Genomic DNA, 9,170 nt, shown 5'->3' with positions numbered 1-9,170 from the left:
GATTCTTACGGTGGCTGCTGGCCTTATTAGGTAATAAATAATCATCCACACTTGGAAGAAAATTGAAATTAATCCAACAACCCAAAAGAAATTGTTTTTTTTTTCCTTTCTGTGGAAGGAGGAAATAAATAATCTGTCATTGGTCATCTTGGAAATATGTATTCTGGGCATGAACATAAATATAACTCACTCAAAAAAAAATGCTCGCCTCACCCCTTCTTAGCCTCCCTTTCCCCTCCTGAATAAATTACCGTCACCTTAATACATGTACAAAAATACAACTCTAGAAAAATTGCTCCCAACCCGCGTACTACGGGCCTGCAATACTATATACGTTTCGTATACAGTGCTGTAATTTGTTGAAAACATACAGAAACATTCTCATTTAAATATTCCTTTTATTTTCAGTAGTTCACATATTCACATCTAACTTAGATGGTCATGTCTGTGAAAATCTTCTCTATTCATGGATTTTAGTAGGTAACATATTTTCATGAGTTTGAAAAAACATCTAACCATCTACCAAAATTGTCAAATTCACGGCCCCTGGCTAAAGATTCAGGACTGAGGGTGTGCTAAGTTTGTCTTATGGAAAGAGCCTTTGAAAGTCCCCGTCATTTACTCATGGACATCTAGCAGAAAATTGTTTGCATGATAATATTATATGTACTGAAGCAGCTAACCCCTTATAAAAACTTTGAATTTCATGTTCCCTGGATGCTATAGTCTTCCTAAGTCAAGGGTTTCTTATTCGCTCCAATCCACATAAACCTTTTATCCAAGTCAGGGTTTTCTGATCCGCTCCGCTCCACATGTTTATATGGATTTATATGAATCCGCTCCGGATAAGAAAATATAGTTGATTAGAAAGCTTGGAATAGGGAAGAGGTAGATTCCAAGGTCCTGGCTAAGTGGCCAAATATTTTAGTATATTTTTATTAGGGCTAGGTAGATCATATCTTTATGGCTAGGTAAATCATATATTGAAATATATTATGACTTCAAGGAGATAAGCTGACAGTGTTTATATAGTCCTTACTAAAATGTTTTTAAAAAATTGTAACACGAGTTTCAGTTCCGGGTGGGGCGTGATCGAAGCAAGATAAAACTGCGAACGATAATAATGTTTCACCGCCTACCTCCTGATCTATTTTGAATGATTTCCTTTAATATTTAGAAACAATTGAAATGAACTTTCATAAGATTTTACTTTTTTGACAAAACAAAGAAAGCCTCTGTTGTTTCTACCACAGAGGGAAGGGGGGCCCGTGGGGTTCAATCCAAGGTACTGATCAACTCAAATAAGATAACAAATATGACTTTTTTGTTAATTTTACATGGTAAAAATACTTTTCATTCTATATTATTCGCAATTTTAGTTAGAAGGGGGGCAACTTAAAAAAAAAAAACAAACAAACAAAAAAAAAACCTTGACAGGCAAAAATTGTTGCCAAACATTATTGAGGGGACAAAACGTAACCGTAAAATAACAGTTTTTTTTTTCCCCTGTTGTACAGTAAACAATTGTTGACTGGGGCTGAGGGCAACATTTGATCTGTCGGACCGGTATTGCAAACTGCAACAGTTTGCACACCGATCCGACAAATCAACTGTTGCCCGAGACTCCTGTCAACAACTTTTTTGTTTTACCCATATATTAAAAACTGTAAATCAATATTGTATACAGTATTAAATCAGGATATTTTATATCAGTACCATTGACCAGTGGTGTATCTAACCAAATATAAAGTGGATGCTTTTATAACCACAGGAGGTCTGGGGCAGCAATAATCCCCTTTTACCGGGTCCAGGGAGCGGATCCCATGGAAGTTCCGCACAAATTGACAATATTACAATATTAAGGAGTGTTAGATCGAGTTATAGATGTGCCAGTGTGAAGATAAAAAAAACAAATTATTTTTGAATTTATTGAAATACGTTCTTTTATCAAATACATGTCATTTTGTATTTATTTAAAAAAAAACATACAGACCCTGTAACGTGCTACTACCATAAAAAAGCGTGTGACTTTCGTGCGCTTTTCGTTTCGTGCAAACCGTGTAGCGTTTCGTGTAAACCGTGCAGCGTTTCGTGCAAACCGTGTAGCGTTTCGTGTAAACCGTGCAGCGTTTCGTGTAAGCTCCAAAGCGTTTCGTGCAAACCGTGTAGCGAGCGTGCGAGAAGCGTGTGAGAAACGTGCAACTTTCGTGTAAGAACCGTGTGAGAAACGTGCGACTTTCGTGCAAGAATCGTGTGAGAAACGTGTCGGATTCATTCGGAAGTCTTTTTTATTTTAAGGATCAACATGTCATTCTGTTTTGTTTATAACTAATATTATTCGGATATATCATACCGGTGGTATTATAAGAGTGAAAAAATACGGAAACAACAAAATAAAATATATTCGGTAATGTACTACATATTTATTTGATTTTCTTTCTTTTTTGTTTCAATAAAGATGGACAGAAAATGTGTTAAAAGTACACATAAATTTTAAGGTATTTGATTCAATACATTTTTTAAAGGGAGCAATACTGAACATTTTTTAAAAGAAAATTTATTAGAAATCCGGTCTTGTCCTTTTCATTCATTTACATGTATTTGAATCTCTTCACCATTCTACAATTATGGGATGTGGGATTAGAATTAAGAACATATCAGTGATTAATACAAAATGATAGGTAAATATGGCAGGCGTGAAAAATAAAATGCAAAATTTAGTGTGTTGCTATAAATGTGACGTATTGGAATTCTAGGCCGGGGAGCACAGTTAATTGATTTTCTTTATAAACGAACATTATTTTCTTATATTACAAGATTGTGATACAAATTATTTTGGAACGATGAGTCATTTATAGTCTTTATGTGGAGTTTGGCACACAAGCATTAATAGTAGCTATGCCACTGATCGGAGCAAAGAAAAAGTCATATTTGATGTTTTAATACAACTGTGCACCATTTACTGTTTTATGTCATTGATTTTTCGAATAATTTCCATCGGTTGTCAAATATCGTATGAAAATCATAGATTTTTAAACGTACATATTTCTATACATATCTTTTTCGAGCTGCACAAAAGAATTTTCGGCGCATTTCAATCAACTCACCGCATGATTTTTTTCACAGAAGAGAAATAGACCAATACAGGTCAGTAAACAATCATGCACTGAGAATGTTTTATTCAGTTTTCACAACATATGTAATATTTTTTATTGTCTCTGCTTTCTTAAATGGCCTGAATTTCCTCTTCCTATAAAGCTGCGAGGCGTACATCGTGTTTTTGTTTTTAAAACCAAATGATGTAAATAATAACCCGTTTAGCGCCATATGACGTCATGTCGGTCCATAGTTTTTTTAATAGTCGACTTTAATGGTCCCAGTCCGAAAGTCGCCGGAACAGTCAAAATGCTGGACTTTCTTCGTATAGAGTTACAATGTATATAGGAACTATTATAAAGGGATATAACAATACGTTATACACTGTATATATGTTCTGGGGTTGATCCAAAAGTAATGTCACGACTGGTATAAAATCTTTAATAATCAATTGTTATCATCAAAATTTGACATAATTATACCCGTCTATTTTAATTTTTGCCTCAAAATTTCGTTCGATTATATAAAATACTTTTAAAATACATTAAGATAAACAAAACGTTAGGTTTTTGTCGATCGCGGCACAACAAGAATGTTACCTACGTCGTTATGATGTTACTTTTCGGCACTCATTTTCAGTTCACCTGCATATCTTTGTTACCTCTCATGTGCTTCTTTTTTAATAATCTTTACTGCCATTATTTGAACTTTGTCCAAATATTATTTCTAAATGCATTCCTATTTGCGTAAATCTTATGTAACTCAATGAGCATTAATGAAGTTAATTGTGTGCATGTTACGTAATGAAGCTATTTTTTTTTTTTTAACGCTACTGACTTTTAACGGTCTTTAGTTTATGGTTTAATTTTCTCCAAAAATTAACCACCTCGAACAATTTTATGTTGTTTTTGAAAAATAGACATCCACAGCATATAATAAGAAAAATATAATTAATTTCTGATATGGGGCCGATTTTTGCCCTTGGAGCCCCTAGCTCTTTTCTTCTTTCTTTCTCTTGTTTTCTTTCTTTCTTTTTGTTAAATATTTTTGAAATACATATGAAACTATACGCGAGTGTTTTATTTAAGTGATTTCCAGTCGTATCCCAAACAATGGCAAACATGTATATATATATATATATATATATATATATATATATATATATATATATATATATATATATATATATATATATATATATATATATATATATATATATATATATATATATATATATATATATATATATATATATATAAAAGAAGAAGCCCTTTGGCAGGTGTTCGTTCATGAATAGGTATGTTTTGAGTAGAGTACTTAGTAGTATTTACTGCAGGTCTTTTTAATCCCTCTGAATCTAAATCAGTTGTCAGTACCGATAGTCAAAATGTTGAACTGTTAATAAAATTGAATTAATGTGTAACAGTGTTGTCCTTACTACGTAAGTGCCTTCATTAAAGATAATAAGACTGAGTGATATGCACGGGTGAATTCTAACAATACATGTTTTATAGATAATTGCATGGCACCTCTACTGGATGGCAGAATTAAGGGGGCTCTCTACAACGTCACAACATGGCGTACTTCCGTTGAAACGCCATTTTGATCCCAAATGATCTGATTCAATTTCACTTAACACCGATAAATCACCGAGTATAACACAACATTCGATATTGTGGATGGAATGTACATTGTATCACCTAAATTAATACAGCGTAGTGCCCAATACGTATCTTTTCTTTAAAAATGAATTGTTTGTCAATTTATTCAATTTCTACTTATTTAATTAAAAAATATATATATATATTTACAAACTTATCAGAAAAAAATATGACTTTAGGTAAGAAAAAATGAAATAAAACATGACTTGTCCATATGCTAATTCATCATTACGTGTCAAAACGCCATACACTCCGAAATTCCTTTTTCCTTCAAAAAAACTCCAGCAAAATATATCCCCTAAAAATGCAAATTTGATAAGATAAGGCATATGTATCATCTTTCCATCGACTAGTGGAAACTTGTTCACGATTTGTATACACCCGAATGTGTGGTTATTCCCGGTGAAATTTAAACTCTTCATGAAATCACCAAAACGTTTCGACAGTAAGTGGAATTTTGCTTGACTCAAACGTTTGATCAACATTGATTATCAGCTGTATGGGAAACGTGCAGCTTTTAAACGAAATGTGAATTTGGTTACAGGAATTTCTTTTACGTGCTTTTGGCCATTTACCATGTTTACATGTTATGTTATATCTAGCACTGGATAACACATGCAAGTTGGATAAAAATAGTAAGTAAATCTACCTTTCTCAATACCATGAATTCACGAAATACATGTCTTTGTCATTGACTGGAAACGTGATGGTTTTCGCTTAAACTCATTTGAAAAACAATACAATACGAACTTCTTTCATTGGCTTTGCTTGACATCTTTTTTCAATACTTGTGCAAGTTTTAGTCGAGTTTATTTGAAGTATATAGAAAAACATTACCAAGATATTTGAGCCCACTCTTGAAGCGGATCTTTCAAACCTGAATTTTTGTGATGTTTGAAATTTTTGACAGTTTTTCAATTTTGTTCAATTTCTTTTTTTCATTGTTTTTACCCTTTGATATTATATATCTTTTTAGATATTTGAGAAGATCCCACCAGCTATTCTCAAGAAAATGCTGTTTTAATTTTTCTTTTGTCTATTTTTGTAAATTTAAATAAAAATTATGTAGATTTTATTTCTAACTTTGTTGGTTATTATTTCAATATTTTATAACATTAAACTTTGAAGAGAAATTTAAAGCACTGAGCTTTTAAAAATATAGAAAGGAGGGGTTTAAACAAAATAAATAAAATATAATATAATAAATATTTCTAAAAAATAAAGTGAAATACTTTGGAACCTTATTTAATCGGATATTGAGTCTATTATTAGAAACAAATGAATGCAACAAAAATCAGTTATACTTCAAAGGTATAGAGATCCTCCTTAAATGTTAGTTTTAGATGTTTATTTATCAATTAAGCTTTTAAAAACAACAACTGCTTGTTAGTGATTGATGCGTACACCCTCATAATAAGGAAGACAGTCTACATCTCTGCTATATTAATTACTGCTTTTTATGTTTACAAGGAAACGTAAATAGAGTTACCGAATCTAATCACAAATATCGGTAATATTTCAATTTATCCTTATCAATTTTTGAAGAATTATTCATTGTATGTTGAATTCGCGGAATTTTTATTTCCGCGAATATAGCGAATATTATCTCCGCGAGTTAATTTCCTGCTGTACAGTATATAATTTGCTAAACCATAGTCGCAGTTCGAAATACATGTGTAAACGCCAAAGTTATGTCTTTAATTCTTTATCCTGCAGAAATCCAGAAATAAAACAATCCACGTTCCCTATATCAACCAGACGGAGATAACTGAGCGCTTCCCTAGGATGTTGGAGGGTGGATTTCTATTTACAAAAAAGTCTGAAATAACTATGCATGATAAATAACGTTTAGGAATGGACTTTCATTAAAACATTTTTGTTCAGCCAGTTGGAAATGTAAGATAGATCCAGCATCTGAACCATGTCTGGTAGTGAGCAATCCTAAATGCATCATCAGTGAAAGTTTGGTCACGATAGGGCTTACAGTTATATAAGAATGACACCGCTTGAAAATCTTTAACCTGCTCACTCATTAAGAAAATGTAGGTCAGATCCAGCATCTGAAGCAAGTCTGGTAGTGTACATCCGAAGACGCATCATGAAGCAAGTCTTGTCAACGAATGCATACAGCTGCTCCAAAAATTTAAACCTGCTTTAAAAACATTTGCCCCCCCCCCCCCCAAAAAAAAAAATAGTCTTGTTTCCTGCTACCCGACCGATCCTGTTTTTTTTGCACCCGACCCTAAAGTTTTTGTTTTAGTTTTGGAAAGAAAAATCAGAAATTTCATGTTTCAAAACTGAAAAAAATATATATATTCAAGTGGTATTTCATGAAATCGTATGTTTTAAATATGGACTTTCGTAAAATACCACTTGATTTGTGCATCAAAAGACATGAAATTTAATTTTAAAAGATAATATTGACCTATGACATGTTTAATTGGGTTTTGTATTAGTTCATATAAAAAATACCGTTGGAAAAAAAAAAAAAAAAAAACATGAAATAAAATAATTTTCCTACCTACCTACCCTATTTTTTTTTTCATGCTGGTAGCAGGAAACAAGACTTTTCTTTTTTGGCCTTGCCTGGACATTCTTTAGCTGAAAATGCAGCATCTGAAACCTGATCGGTGACAAGAAAACACACTAGATCAGGTGACTCTGATTTATATAGACATAGATATACTTGAAAAAAAAATCTGCTTCAAAAACTTTTACCTGGAACACCGATGCCGACGGTTTTTCAAAAGCTCCCCCATCTTTGTAGAGGTGAGTTAAAAATTTGACGTTTAATTTTATATGTTGGCGACGAAAAAAAATATCGAAATGAAGATAGGATACGATAATATATACTATTGTTAATATTATCGAGAATCTTCTTTGATTAAAAAAAAAATGCTACTTTTGGGTTAGTATTTTAATACAGACAGTCAGGAGCTTCTAATTTTAGATGCAATTTTCAATTTTTTTATATGAAGTGCACACGCGACACTCATCATATTTCAAGATGTAAGTGTGCATAGTATATCTAATTACTGAACAAATCTAGATGAGTGTCCTTCATGCACTTCATATTCTAAATATCGATTTATATATGCCATTCTCCTATATTTTCCCATACACCTAATGTTAACGCATCTGAGGGTACACCTAAGAATGTGTCAGATACGGTGTAAATTCACCTCATATTAACTATTAAAATATAAATAACAAAAGTTAACATATTTATCTTGAATTCTAAACTTATTTTGAAAAAATAGATTGAAATTTATTTTTATGAAAAAAGTGGGCCGCTAAGCGGTCTTATCCAAACCCCCCTTTTGCGATTTAATGTAAATCGGGAAACCCGCAGATATTTCTCTCACGCAAATAAAAAGTGTTTTACATAATTTAGCCATCTTGACCGTCGATCAAAGTGGATTTCGAACGTCAAACTATTTAGTTCTGAGAAATCAAAGAGCTTGTCATCAAGTAACTCTACAGGTGATTCTCGATCTCTCAAAGTTAAAGGGACCTTATAAAAAGTTCGAGAGATAGAAGCGTTCGAGAGATCGAAAGAGAAAAGAAATGCGGAATTTTCAGGTTCGATCATTCTGGTTTTATTATGTTTAAAGGAGGTATTCTGGCACATCATTGATAATTATTATATTCACATAATTTCAACAACAAAGATAGTAGATGTTTCTTTTGATTAAATAAGGAATAGAACTTTAAATTTCAACTTTTTTATTCTTATTTCATATGTACATGTACGCTTAGATGGTGTTTGGCGCAATTAAAACGCCTGATAGACAGGATCGCTTGGGTGGTTGGTGGGTCTACAGAATACATGTAGTCATCTAGGCTATTGCGTAAACGATTATCAGCGCGCACGTGTGTATCTAACTGCATTTAACATGGCATCGAATATATCAGCCAATTCACAGAATTCACAGAAAGACGATATCAAAGTGAAAACATTGACATAATTACTCGCATTAAATGCATAAACACAACTGATATGAATTGATGGTGAAAACTTTATTATGTGTACTTCAGTCATTCGATAATTTAAAATAAAACAAATCTCATTCAGCGATTTTAGGAAAGAAGTTTTAAAAATTAAAGCACAAAATAAGTGGAGACATACAAATATTTCTCTGTTTAAGAAACTCCTATTTTGTAATGTTTAAGGGACTTTTGAGCTCGAATACTGTTTGTTATCTCCACATACTTCATTGATGATAAAAAGAACATTAATTACGAGTTCTGATAATTAAAATAAATACTCATTATAATGCGTATATGAATGCAAATAAGCAGGACACGACATATAAAACAATGGCAAAACTATACACATGTACATGTACTATGTTTTAAGTGAATATTTACAGAGCATTTTGAACGCATTGAATGATTACTCTTAAGAATTGG

The 9,170-nt window shown here is 32.3% G+C and overlaps 1 long non-coding RNA gene across 1 annotated transcript; it reads left to right on the top strand.

The window, feature by feature from the left end:
* The first annotated feature begins 4,911 nt into the window (after window positions 1-4,911).
* LOC133204078 (uncharacterized) lies at window positions 4,912-5,832 on the top strand. The gene is made up of 2 exons (XR_009723534.1): window positions 4,912-5,392; window positions 5,734-5,832. It is a non-coding gene; the product is annotated as an uncharacterized LOC133204078 (long non-coding RNA).
* The last annotated feature ends 3,338 nt before the right edge of the window (window positions 5,833-9,170 follow it).

Source organism: Saccostrea echinata, unplaced genomic scaffold (genome assembly GCF_033153115.1).
Source record: "Saccostrea echinata isolate AGI-Se365-2 ecotype Australia unplaced genomic scaffold, CSIRO_AGI_Sech_v1 ptg000052l, whole genome shotgun sequence".
Lineage (NCBI taxonomy): Eukaryota > Metazoa > Mollusca > Bivalvia > Ostreida > Ostreidae > Saccostrea > Saccostrea echinata.
This window is presented reverse-complemented; position numbering and strand designations above follow the sequence as displayed.